General features: G+C 40.5%; 1 protein-coding gene and 1 pseudogene across 3 annotated transcripts in view; one reads left to right on the plus strand and one right to left on the minus strand.

Annotated features, from left to right (window-relative positions):
• The window catches only part of NEBL (nebulette), a 119,326-nt gene that overhangs the window by 14,002 nt on the left and 90,432 nt on the right, over positions 1-14,892 (minus strand). The gene's annotated exons all lie outside the window — the stretch shown is intronic.
• LOC105003000 overlaps positions 14,794-14,892 on the plus strand; it is a 936-nt pseudogene continuing 837 nt past the window's right edge.

A 14,892-nucleotide genomic window follows, 5' to 3' on the forward strand; every position in this document is an offset into this window, starting at 1 on the left:
GAGTCAGCTTGAGAGTCCCTTGGACTGCAAGGAGATCCAACCAGTCCATTCTGAAGGAGATCAGCCCCGGGATTTCTTTGGAAGGAATGATGCTAAAGCTGAAACTCCAGTACTTTGGCTACCTCATGTGAAGAGTTGACTCATTGGAAAAGACTCTGATGCTGGGAGGGATTGGGATGACAGGAGGAGAAGGGGACGATAGAGGATGAGATGGCTGAATGGCATCACTGACTGGATGGACGTGAGTCTGAGTGAACTCTGGGAGTTGGTGATGGACAGGGAGGCCTGGCGTGCTGCGATTCATGGGGTCGCAAAGAGTCAGACACGACTGAGCGACTGAACTGAACTGATTAGGACTATAAAAATATAACTGAGAGCTCAGAAGAATCAACTTACTAAAAGCAAATGCCTATTTAAAAGAAGGCACAAATGTTTTTTATTGTTTTGCTACATGAATGTTTTTTTATGAAACATAGGTGGAATAAGCAAAAGGAAATTTCAAGCAATAGCTCTGGAAATTGGGTTTATTCCTTAATAAAATTTGAGTAAAAGATGAGTATGAGATATTGTTCATGAAAATATGGAATTCAATCAGTTTTGCAAAAGCAAGATATTAGGCTAATTTTGCAATGAAGCAGAATTTCTTAAGAAAGAGAAGAACACGCAGTGCCTCCCTTACTGCACTAGTGGTCAGTCCCCACGCACGCTGGTACAGATGATGGTAAAGGGTGATGGCCTTCCATCCCCAGAGTCTTCAGGTTAAGCTGTTTCTATTTCAAAACAATAAAGGCCAAAAAACAATAGCTTTCATGATACTAAGGCAACCACAAAACACGAAAGTGTGACTCAACTTCCATTTCACATTGATAAACCAGAGATTGACCAGAGATCTGGAAGCTGACTAAAGCTCTGCAGATTTGGGCCTCTATTTGAATGTCCTGTAATATTTATAAGGGTTTCCCAGGTGGCACTAGTGGTAAAGAATATGCCTGCCAATCAAGAGACATAAGAGTGATCGGGAGGGTCCCCTAAGGAGGGCATGACCATCCACTCCAGTACTCTTGCCTGGGAAATTCCATGAACAGAGGAGACTATGTCCAGAGAACTGTCCAGAGAACTATGAACAGAGAACTATGGTCCATGGGGTTGCAAAGAGTCAGACAAGACTGAAGCAACTTACCATGAATGCATGCATAGTATTTATAAAACCGAAATCTCTCTTCTAGTGCCCAATAAATTCTTCCATAAACAGCCAACACTAATATTTTCTATTTAAGGTCTAGTCTTACAATGGAAGGAAAGAAAATCAAACTAAAGAAGTAGACAGGAAGACCATAAAACAGAAGGTGAAAATGTATGAAGAAAAATCTTTAGGAGCCTTCAGAAATCTGAAACTAGAAAAATAAGGGAATGCATGCAAATACATGAAGATTAAATGAACCAAAAAAATTTAATGAAGAAAAAGTAGAATTACCTCAATTAGCAGTAGAAAAAGCACACCCAAAAATGTCCCATCTTGGGGAGGTACCCAGAGTGAGCAGCAGAAGAAAAGGAGTATCCTCCATGTGCCTGGGGCTTTATATATTGCCACATAGCACAACAGAACAACCTTCTAATACAGGTGTCACTGAATTTCCACTTTATAGAATAAAAATCCAGAGGCTGGGAGGTTAACCAGGAAGGCATCAGAATAACCATCTCTGCACAGTGACCACAATAAAAGTCTCAGGTCATTACAGACAGAGTGGAGGTTTTGACAGCCCATAACTATAGAATAATAGTAGATAGCCAAATTTCAAATGCAGAACATAAAAATAAATATCATGCTGTACTGATGTCTTGGCCAGGTATAAAACCATCTGGGCTGGTTTAAAAACACCGGACTAGGTGACTTAACCAACATCACTTCTTTCTCACAGTTCTGGAAGCTGGGAAGTCCAAAGTAAAGCATCAGCAGATTCGGTGTCTGGTGAGGATCTGCTTCCTGATTCACAGAAGGCTATCTTTTCACTGAGTCCTTTAGTGAAAGGACTAAAGCAGGAGGGGGAGAGGGTGATGGAACTGTGTGGGGTCTCTTTTGTTTTTATTATTTACTTATCTATATGGGGCGGGGAGTCTCTTTTATATAAGGGCACTAATCCCATTCACGAGAACTCCACCCTCACAAACTAATCACCTCCCAAAGGCCACATTATCATCATATAGGGGGTAAGGATTTCAATATATGAATTTGGGGGGACACAAGCATTAAGTCTATAGCTACTATAGACAACATGCACAGAGAAAATAAATTGGGGGTTTACTTAAAGGCATTTTTAAAAATCTAGAATAAGGAGAAAATCAGCCCTCAGGAATTTTCCAGTAAAGAATACAAGACGCAATGAAATCATCATATTTTCTAACCCCTGACTATAGTTTTTATCAGCTAACACATGTCAAAGAATTTGATTTGGTTTTATTTTCCCCTGGTGGCTCAGTGGTAAAGAATCTGCCTGCCAGTGTAGAAGACCTGGGTTCGATTCCTGGGTCAGGAAGATCCCCTGGAGAAGGGAATGGTAATCCTCTCCAGTGTTTTTGCCTGGGAAATTCCATGGACAGAGGAGCCTGGTGGGCTACAGTCCATGGGATTGCAAAGAGTCAGACACAACTTAATGACTAATCAACAACAACAAGGACAAAAAAGATCTCTATTTAGACAAGCACAGGAAAATTGCTAAATTGAATGAAGACATGAATTTTAAAGAGAAAGAATGCAGATGCTGTTAGTTTTGAAGTAAAGATTAAACAATAAGCTTGATCCTATCTGGGGCTTCCCTGGTGGCTCAGATGGTAAAGAATCTGCCTGTAATGCTGGAGACCTGGATTTGATTCCTGGGTTGGGAAGATCCCCTGGAGGTGGGTGTGGAAACCTACTCCAGTATTTTTGCCTAAAGAATCCCATGGACAGAGGAGCCTGGCGGGCTACAGTCCATGAGGTCGCTATGGGAATAAAAGGAAGAGACAGAGAGGATTCAGTTACTTGCAGTAAGTTTCAACCCTGGCTGCATATTAAATTCACCTGGAGTATTTTAAAACCAGGCTGTTGTCCATGTCTCCCTACCACCCTGATTAATTAAATCAGAGTTTCTGGGGTGGGAGTGGGAAGGAGTGGACACTGGTGTTTTATTTTTTTAATCTTCCAGGCAATTCAAATGGGCAGCCACAATAAAGAGCAACTAAGCTACTGCCGGATTCCTTCTTCTCCACCTGAAACAAATTTACGGGCACATGGGACCCTACTTATGCTACTCCCAAATTCCCTCTCTCCCCCTGCAATGGACCAAATGTCTGTATCCCCACAAATTCATGTGTTGAATCCTAATCCCAAAATGTGGTGGTATTTGGAGATGGGGACTTTGAGGTGATTAGGTCATAAGAATGGAGCCCTCATGAATGGGATAAGTGTCCTTATTTGTGCGGGCAAATATTTAACCCAGGACTCAAGGAACAACTGGGGATTGTGGGAAGAAAGCTGAGCCAAAAGCAGCTCACTGCGGGATAACTGAGGGGCTAACATGCGACACTCCTGGTGAGGCGAGCACCACATGGCACCAATGACAGAGGGGTGGATAAAGTCCCCACTTTTGGGGTGTTGACCAGGGCAGGGCCATCTGAGAGGAAATGTAGACTTTGCAGCCAAAAAATGTCTTTCCAATAATAAAATTTCCCTTTCCTCCCCAGAGAAGACTTGTTTCCTAATTGGGTTGATACAGATAGTGTCTCCCTAATTGGGAGACACTCCCTAAAATGGGGCAAAAGTTGGGCAGGTTTGCTAGATAATCTGTGATTATCTTACATGACTGCGAGCTTTCTAACCTTAGCCCTTCTCAGCTGCGACACATAACCTCTGTGTGCTCAGCATCTACCTGGGCTTGCACCCATGACCTATTGCCATATCTTCCTTGGAACTCAGAGGGTGGAGGGGCACAGGGAATCGGCATCCTTGCCACAAGAAGCCCATGCTGCCTGCTGTGTTGTGGGTATAAAGGCCTCTTTGTTTTCTTACCAGCTGGATTTATGGAAGTGTGGCAAGACAGCCCTGCAGCCACACTGTGCTTTGGGATTGCTTGATCACTTGATTAAACAGTAGCAATCTGTGATTATATTTTCTTTTGTGTATAATTTTTTCCTGGAGGTAACAGTTAACCTCTTTTATTATTCACACTGTTCTAAGCATTTGGAATACATTTTTTAAAATTATCTTTGCAAAATCAAAAATTATCTCTCAAGCCAGTGCTACATTCCTAACAATTTCTCCTCCATGACATCTTTAATTTTCTAGTTGTATGTGAATTTTATTACCATAAGGTAATTTAAATCTCTTTTAGGAAAATGCGGTACACATGAAGATGTTTAAGCACCTAGATGTGAGCCTCTGTGAAACCTAACAGGGGAAAGATGGAACATAGGAATACAAAATATAAATACAATAAATTTGAATAATATAAATGAAATGCTTACAACTAGGGGGCCTAACTCAGCTTGCGACTTTCTCAGGTTTTGCACTGACGGTTCTGCTTCCCAGGAGCCCTCTTGGTCTCGGGTTAATTGGGCACGGTTGGTCCCCCTCCTTAAACCATGCGGGGCCCTGCGCCTCGTGTGTTACGCACACAAACTGGTGGAATCGTCACCACTTTACAGATAGTAAATGCCCACTTTACAGACAGGAAGTCCAAAGGTTAGCAAGATTCAGTAACTTGGTCAGAAATATCAGAGCCACATAGGAGCTAGTACTTAAATGCTAACAATCTGACTCCAGAAACTAAACTCTGGGCTGTACCACATCAACATGATCATGGGCAAAATGACAAGGTAGCAAAAGAGGAATCTACAATGCATTATGAATTCAGAAATGTGGAAGAGCTCTATGGTGTGGAGAGGAGCTTCTAGACGTGGAGAGGGCATGACCTTAAGTCAGAACAGTCAGCATCAACCACATACCCCCACCAGTGGGGCAGACGGGAGCGAGAGAGAAGGGAAGAAAACAGAACGAGGTCTAATGGGGAGAAGCACAAGGCCGCTTCGTATGATCTCAGAGGCAACTCCAGTTGCCACTGACTTTTTGTGGTAAACGTAGGGTACAAACTCCACAAGAAGTTCCCATGTCTGTGGTTGATGAGGTGTGCCTGAACATCCCTGGAACAAATTACAGTGAGAATAATTCATTCAGTTTTGGAAAAGCAAGCTGAAATCACAGACAGCAGCATCACTTCTGAAGCAACAGCTTTGAGATATCTCTAAGGGTCATTCTGGCCTCTGATTAGTCTCTGGGGTGTGCATCTGAATGTGTGTTTAATCTTCTTCCTGTGGCCAGTACTATCCTACATTACCCAGGGTGACTGTCATTCAGTCACCTTACCCCGTTTGAATAATTTCAAGTTTATGTTCAAGTCACATTTCTTAATATGACTTGAACTACTTTTCCAGTAAGCAGGAAAGACCCCATCATGATGCCACCTAACAATTTTCAAAACCATCCTGTAGAAACAGCCTGAAAAATGTGACTGCCTCAAGTCATCATCAGCATAGTGACAAATTGATTCCCACAGACATATCAAGAATCTAGCCGAAAATACAATTAAGCCCAGGAGACTACCTAAACATTTTCTTCCCTAAACTTAAATGACAGACTTATATGTTGCTTCAATCAAATATGTTGGCTAGTTAAATATTCCTAACTACCTGTTCACCACAAAAGGAAATATATATATTATGTACTTTTTAGAGCCATACATACATACATTTGGCCATTTTATTTATATATTTGGCTTAGATGTCTCAAGTAAGAACTGAAATATTGTTTTGGGACTCTACAATTCCTAAATGTTGAAAAAGACACAAAATTAGTTATATGTTAAACTATCTTCCAGCTAAACGTAATTAGTCTCAAAAAACCAGAAAAGCAATACATTTTGATTTCAAAGCTAACTGTTTTTTCACTGGAAAACTTCAGTCTGTGAATGACTGAAATGACAGAACTGAGCTGTGACATAATGTGGTTTGAATAGAAGTAGAATGCTTTGGATTAAAGAATATCTGCTATTTTGCTTCAGAATAATCTAGTCAACTCATTCCTACATTTACATTTGAATTTCAACTTGCATAGTTTTCTTCTCACATGTATTTCTAAATTTTAGCTATCAAAGCCAGAATAATCTCCCCAACTATAACCATAACCCAAACCACAAATACAAGCAGGTCTGTCACTGATGGAAAAGGAAATAATTTCTGCCCCAGATTAGAGAGTCTTTAATAATATTCTCAAGGCACAAAATCCACATTGCACATATCTCTATCTACAGCCACATGCACACAGTCCTCCAAAATAAGACCAAAAAAAAAAAAAAATGAAGGCATGCATATTGTGGATACGTATGTGGTTTCCTGACAAGAACTATACAATTTGGGGCAGTTATCTCATAAGATGAAAGCAAAAAAGAACTTAAGGACAGCAGGTAGATGGGGACACTGTTTCCATTTAGGTAAGCCATACCACCGAGACTAGCTATTGCACACAAATTATGCCATGACTGAAAAGCCATCTCACAGCAAATCCCAATTTTCCTCAGTGACCGCTACTGCTGATATTGTGTAAATCTATCTTACATAACAAGATTCATCATTATTCAAGTACAATGAAAGAAAATCTCATTACACTATTGAAGAAGCAATTCTGTAAATACTTATTGGATCAATATATGTAATATATTCTTAAAGATATAAAACTGAACTATGCATTTAGTTTATTCTAGCACCAATAAGATACTCTTAAGGAGCATCATCAATCCACGAGGACTTCCTGAATAGTTCTACATTAGACTGCCTTAGTAACAAGCCACACTAAATATCACATCTAGACACGTCTCAGTATTGATTACATTTGTGAATAAGCAGGCATGTTTTTCAACCAATGGAAGAACATTTATGAAACTGACGCAATGTGCCTCTGATATGATTTGAAGATAGGGAGATGTGGAAAACTGAATGTCAAGGATTGTCTGGCTTTCCCAGAGCCCAAGCTCTACATCCAAGGTGAGTGGTGGGGGCCAGAGAAATAGACAGGTATGAAAAGTCCCAGTCAGGTAGGAAGGTGAATAAAGGGTCACTGTGATCAAGGCGTACATTTATAAGCACACTGAGACAGGCTCTAGGAAAGTGCCTGACAGAACAGTAAATAAATTCAGAGTACAAAGGTCAGGTATATGGTGTAAGATAAAGATCAAAAACAGAATGTCTGAGAAATGCAGCATAAACCGAGTGTTTAGGAGGAGGGCAGAGATCAGACAATAAGAAATAGGAAATCTGGTCACAAGAGAAGCAGCATATAACAAGGAGCCTGGATGGCAGGAGCTAATGAGAAAAATGAAGGCCAGAAACTCGATTCATCGCCCAGCTGTATCAGCCTGTGGACATTTTAAGTAGTTCCTGTAAAGTCACGATCCAACCCCTATGACCTACTAGCTTGGGGCTTGGGGCGGGAGGATGTGGGCACCTGGATGAAATAGGAAGTTGGGGGAGAACAAGGAAATTTGTGACTACAAAGATAAGATTACAACTTGATTGTTTTATGTGTAAGACAGAAATGTAAATATATATGTACACTCAATCTGTTATCCAACTTGGACCTCAATTTTGATCTATATAAAAACCAAAACTACCACTTCCCATCTTCATTGCTAATGTTTAACAATACTTAATAATAGATAATAACAAAATACTAAACAGAAAGCAAGAAAGCAAGAATGCCCAGTCTCTCCTATACGTGTAGCCATTTACGATTTATAAAGCTCTTTCAAAGCTTACTCATTTGACACAGATGCTATAGCCACATTTATATCCTTGATGATCAAACCTTCTCTTTTTCCCAATCAACTTAGCTTCACAGGAAATATATTTTTAAAGTTTTATTGTTTGCTACTTCAAGTGTCAGATGGTTCTCCTTCAGACACATATGGAATCCTTTGATTTAATTTTGGCAAATCAATGAAAGACACATGTGTATCTTGGAACAAGTGCTATTCATTAGTATTTGATCCTTTCCCCAACTTCACACTCAGAAAAGGAAACTTATGACGTTTCTTTCATTCCAAGTCTATTGATACTAGGAATATGAGTCTCTCTAAGGAATTCAAATTCAGTCAGAGCCCTGAACCTTTTTCTTGGGGGAGCAACAGAACTAAAGAAGAGTTTCTAACAATCTACATTGTGTGCTTTTTTCCCAGGCTAGATCTACTGACTAAATGGCTAAATATAATTATGTAATGTTCTACTAACTGGATTTTATATTATAAAGGAATCATTTGTTTTCCTATAGATTCGTTTCACCATAGAAATTCAGTATTTCAATCAACTCCTTAAACCTTTCTAAACTTAAAGTGAAAGTGAAAGTGTTAGTCGCTCAGTCATGTCCAACTGTTTGTGACCCCATGGACCGTAGCCCACCAGGCCCTTTGTGACCCCATGGACTGTAGCCTGCCAGGTTTCTCTGTCCATAGAATTCTCCAGGCAAGTGGGTAACTATTCCCTCCTCCAGGGATCTTCCCAACTCAACGATCAAACACTGGTCTCCCATACTCAGGCAGATTCTTTACCATCTGAGCCACCAAAGAAGCCCTAAACTTAAATGAAGATATTAAACCATCACTTTTTTGACAGATTCTAGCAGACATCTCAAAACCGGATGGGAAACAACACTCAAATACACAGAAGGGAAATAATATGACTGGGATTCTCTTATTGAATGTACTTTATTTACAGAAGTCAGGCTGGGAAGGATTGCATTTTTTTTCAGGGGATGAAGGGTTGTCAATCAGTAATCACAAAACTGAATTAGTGGCAAAAATAGAAATACTGGAAAGCTTATTTTAAATGAAGGCAAAGAGTTTAAAATCCAGAGTGTATTTTCTTGTAGGCTGTTCTGGTTATCTAATTTTAAAAATGCTCATCACTGAAAATCAATAACATGAACTTGGGACAGAAAACCATCTATAAATCATAAGACAGAACTCTTCAGTGGGAAAAGAGAATCAACAGAAAAATTAATGTGACTACTGGGCAAAGTATTGTGACTTTATGGACACTATTCATATTAAAAGATATTTAGAAACACTGCTGATTGGATACATACCCATCCCTTTCAAAATACACTAGCAGTTTATTATTGTGCCTGCGTTTAACATTTCTGTTCCCCATTTCATAGCAAATTGAGCTCTCCGTGATGTCTATTGTCTTTTAGGAACTTAAGGCAGGTCCTAGTGGTCTTCACTGAGCCTAGGAAAGCGATGACTTGTTCAAGCTCTTCACCGGAGCGAGCGCTCCTGGTCCTGTGCCGGGCACCGGAAGGAAAGCCACATGGGCCATTCAATTCTCTGACTCCATGTATTTCACGATTGAACAAGAAGCTAGAGTACACCGAGAGAGGAGCCATTAAAGGCATGGATTTCAGAATTCTGATGGGCACTTCTACTCTACTGAGTCCCTGCTGAGAACAGACGTCCTCAATAAACAAAACACTGAGAGAAAAGTATTTATCTGAGAATGGAAGTGTTAATGTAGGAATAATTTACTGATGTCTTGGTTTTGAAAGGTCATTAGCTGACTCAGGTATTGTAATAAACATAGGTCTCAATGTTACATTCTGGTAATACATTCTACATGACTTCTTTTTAAAAAATTATAACCAGGATTATTATTGCACTGCTACATTCAAGTCAAATTAACTTTAATTAACACTAATAAAGACTAATGCCAAGTTTTAGAGATTTAACACATGCAGCAAAGCTGTTTCTTTAAATTTCGGATCAAATTTAAGTAGAATATATTTATATATTCTACAATATACATGAGTGTCTAATATGAGGTCTACATTGCACCTACAGTTTACAGTACTGTATTACACACTTTAAAATATTTTACAAGGGTAGTTCTCATGTTAAGTGTTCTTATCACAGACACAAATGTATACACCAAAGAACACAAGGAAATTTTTAGAGGTGGTATACATGTTCATCACCTTAATGTAGTGACCGTATCACAGGCATATGTGCATGTCTGAACTCATCAGCATTTATAGATTATATAGGTGCAAAATTTATATGTCAAGTACGCCTCAATATGGAGAAGGCAGTGGCACCCCACTCCAGAACTCTTGCCTGGAAAATCCCATGGACAGAAGAACCTGGTGGGCTGCAGTCCATGGGGTGGCTAAGAGTCGGACACGACTGAGCGACTTCCTTTTCACTTTTCACTTTCATGCATTGGAGAAGGAAATGGCAACCCACTCCAGTGTTCTTGCCTGGAGAATCCCAGGGACGGGGGAACCTGGTGGGCTGTCGTCTATGGGGTCACAAAGAGTCGGACACGACTGAAGCGACTTAGCAGCAGCAGCAGAGCTTAAAAAGAATTATAGAGAAAAATAAAGCAAAGCAAAGGGAGAGTTATGAGTGTGTGGGGGTTGAGAGATTTCAAGGTAGAGTGATCAAGGAAACCCTTTCTGATTTGTTGTTGCTGTTGTTCAGTCACTAAGTCATGTCCAACTCTGCGACCTCATGGACTGCAGCATGCCAGGATTTCCTGCCCTTCACTATCTCCTGGAGTTTGCTCAGACTCATGTCCATTGAGTTGGTGATACCATCCAACTATCTCATCCTCTGTCTCCCCCTTCTCCTTTCTGATTCGTTGACATTTAATCAAAGACCTGAAGGAAGTGAGCAAACCACAGAACTATCTGGGATAGACTGCTCCAGACAAAGGCATCAGAGATTACAAAGGCCCACATGAGAGAACACCTAACATCCATAGCCCAGAGGTCTGTGTGGCTGGAGCAGGTAGTCCAGGAGATGAACAGGGGGCAAGACCAAGGGCCAGACCATATGATACTTTGTAGACTGGATCTCGTTTTTTTACCGAGTGTGATTGAAGCCATTATATTATTTTGAACAAAGATGTAATGAGATTAAGTGCAAGTTTTTAAAGGTCACTGGCAGCCAAGTGGTGGCCAGCTCGAAAAAGTAAGAATGGAATTATAAAGACCAGGAGCCAATATCCGCACTCTCTAGGAGACAGAATGGTGATTCTCTTGGGCTGCAGTGGACATGGTGAGACGTGGCTGGATGAGACATAAACACATTCTGAGGACAGAGCTGACAGGCTTACGGATGGATCAGATGTGAAGTGTGAGAGGAAGAAAGGTAGTGGGGGGCGCCATGGTTTTTGCCTCAGTACTGAGGTGAAGTACTGTGTCATCAGCTGAGCTGGTGAACAAAGGCAAGAGCAGATGTTTGTTTGTTTTGTGGGGAAGATAGGAAATAAGATTTTGGTTCTAGACATAAGACTTAAGATGCCTAGTAAATATCCAGCTGTTGACTATTTCGTCTGGAGTCTGGGAGTCTTAGAGTAGGAAGGAAGGTGCTTAGGTTTTGGTGTTTCTGCTCTTCTACACAAATGACAAATGTCAACAGTAAGAGTACTTGTGATATTTGAAATAAAAATCCACCAGGCTGTCTCTACACCATTAATCCCTCCAGAAGACTGATAAGACCTTGTGGTCATTTGATGCCCAAAGAGTCAAGACTCTTGGTAAAATCTAGATTATTCAAAGCAAAATGGATGCTTAAGTGGATTAAACTTCCAAGGCAGACTCAGTGGCTTACCAGGCTAGGTAACTGGTCCTCTAAACAGCCTCTACGTCTCCTGCACAGTGAAGTCCAAGGAAACATGCAAAGAAACCGTATTCAATTATATTCAGCAGAACTCTGCCTCTGAAGAGACAGTGGCTCAGCAGCACCCAGTCTCTGGCTCTGGCTCATCCCTTAGATGCACAGCCCCCGGGCTTAACGTATGCCAAATACATTAAGTTTCCAATGTGCTATATTCTCTCTCACATGCTACATTCTCTGCCTAAAACACTTCTTTCCCATCAGTCAGCCTGGCTGATTCTAATTCTCCATCACAATGCCTTCCTGAGCACAAAGGGTTCGTGCATGTGGTTCACCCACCAAAAAGCAAGTTCACGGATGACCATAACTTTATCTTTTATATTTGTGTTTCCATAATCTCACAAATATGGGAGATACTGGATAAATGTTTGGTTAATGGACAAATGGAATTATGGGTGTTTAACCAGGGCCGCTGGCTATCTAGTTGGTGCACTGCCCTCTTGGCACGTCTACAGACCATATCCTGAGAATTCCAGAAGGTATTGAAGCATCTCTTGCAACATAACCTCTTTTGAGGACATATTATATGGAATGGACTGCTATAAAGCACAGCCTAGCTGGGACTGTCCCAGAATTCTGAAACTTGTTTTCCATCACTTAAGGCAGGACGAGGATTCTGGTCCAATAAGCTCCTTCCAGAGCAAAATGGAAAAGTTCACAAGGCTGAGACATTGAGGAGGTCGGCTTTGAAAAGTGCATCTGCTTTTCCTCCCCATCACACTCCCATCCCCTTTATGCTCCAGAGGAAAATAGAAACACATAAAATGCCTGAAGCAAAACTGAACTAGAAGAGTAAACACGGGGTGAGACGGCAAACACATAAAAATATAAGTAATACAAAACACTGTGAATTAAAAGAAACCAAAGAGATACAAAGCAGTACCAGAAGGCAAATACATGTTGCCGGCAAGTGACCTACAGACAAACACACAGATCAAAGAAAACCTTGCAGTGAAATAAGCAGAAATCATCAGGATTATTCCCACTCAAGGAAATGTGTGTCAAATGAAATAAGTTAACCTAATCTAGTACCACAGGGCAATAAAGATAATTTCAAATAATACCATTCAAGAATCAAAACAAAATTAGATGACATTTAAATAAAAGCCTCCTTTATTGAAGCAAGGCAACACAGTAGAGATGGAAAATGCAAGCCCCTTGGTAACGTAATATCTTAGAAAGTAGACCTAAAACTAAAGAAAGCCCAAAATAATCTCATAAGAAAATGAAAATATTCAGCAATCAAAGCAAGATGGGAAAATATCATGAGAAGCGCATAACTACAACAATGATAAAAATGCAAAGGAGAAGGCTTCTATGTTAATGCTCATGAAAACCAAATGTGAATGATGAAAACATTGTACTTCTGCCTCAAGGAAATGAGCTGATTGTTTAACCCTTTGTCCTAACAACCTAAATTTCCTGTAACTCAGAAAAAGGACCCCAAAACTATAATTCTCATAACTGTCCAGTCATTCAATACACAAAGTAAAGCAGGTCACCTTCAGGACATAAACACATTCTCATACATAAAAAAGAAGAGAAAGAAGAAAACAAGAGTTTATTTCAATTATGGCACTTGGCTTAGGAAATGTAAAACATCTTAGAAAAGCTACTTGTTACAGAAGTGGAATCTGAGCCGGGTAAGATCGGGTGACCTCCCGAGACCCCAGACCGAGCAGTGCGAGAGTGGGATGAAGCCTCCTGCCCCTGCGCACCGTTCTGTCCACCACAGGACAAGCTACGATACACGCCATCTCGACAGCAGGGAGTCAGCCCAACATGAAAGGTCACCTTTCTGGGACTTCATTCTTTTTATCGTATGAAATTCTAACCTAAATGGAAAGAAATCAGTAAAATCTGGAATAAAGAAAAAGATGGCATCTCTAAATACAAACATTCTCTTTTTTCTCCATCTTACCAATAATAAGCATTGTTCTAAAGTCCCTTCCAATTTTCAGAATAGTATTTAAACAAATGTATGTGTTTAACTGAGGACACTAAAGGTTTTCATCAAACTGCTGTCATCACCATGAAAGTTACCTCCTTCTACAGACTCACTCAGCACCTCCTGACCAGGGCTCAGCACAGCATGCATTTCAAAGGGGACCCCAAATTTCAAAGCAACCAGGACCTCATGGATACTACTTCTTTGCCTCCCCACCAGAAAAGAAACTATCCTGGAGTGTTTCCACTTTCGGGTTTTTTTCTCTCTTTCAGCTATGCTTTAATGTCATTGAAACATATCAAAACAAAAATGGAAGGCTTTTCTTGAAGCCCTTGCATAACAGATTTTCATACTTTTTTTAAAACTTACATATATTTATATATGCAGTTCTAATTTTTCAGATATTAATATTTTGTACACCTAAAATTAATACAATTTTATACATCAATTATATCTCAATTTGTTTTAAAAATGGAGTGGAATGTGTGGAAAAAAAATATTAATTTGACCATTTCATTTATTCACCAAATATTTGCTGAGTGCTTATTCTAAGAGCTGGAGACCGAGTAATCACAGTAAACAAAACAGCCAATATCCCAGCCCTGGGTTCGATCCCTGGGTTGGGAAGATCCCCTGAAGAAGGAAAAGCTACCCAGTGTTCTGGCCTGGAGAGTTTCATGGACTGTATAGTCCATGGGGTCGCAGAGTCAGACACGACTGAGCGACTTCCACTTTCACTATGGGCATCTATCCTAGTTAGGAGAGACAGACAAACACATAAACAAATAAATATACATCTCAGGTGATGTCAAGTGCTATGAATAAAGAGCAAAGAGTAAAGGGCCAGACAGAACGGGAAGCAGTGCTGTTTTATATCTGGTAGTTAGAGAGGGTCTCTCTGATCAAGTGATCCTGAGCAAAGATATGAAGAAAAATAGGTCTAGACAAGCAGATAGCTCAGGTGCAGTGGGAGGGAGAGTCCAAGCTGGGGGCACATGCAGGCGCAAAGGTGGGTAAAAAGCAGGGAGACTGGGATGGGGAGAGAGGATGAGTGAACCAAGAAAAGCAGGAAATGGTTTAGGGCCGCAGTCGGGGCCCAGGTCAGAAGAGGGCCCTGTAGGCAACGGCAAGGATTTGGGTTTTATTCAGAATGAAATGGTAGCAGAAAAATGATGTGATCTAACTGGT

This window comes from Bison bison, unplaced genomic scaffold (assembly GCF_000754665.1).
Source record: "Bison bison bison isolate TAMUID 2011002044 unplaced genomic scaffold, Bison_UMD1.0 scf7180017864461, whole genome shotgun sequence".
NCBI classification, from domain to species: domain Eukaryota; kingdom Metazoa; phylum Chordata; class Mammalia; order Artiodactyla; family Bovidae; genus Bison; species Bison bison.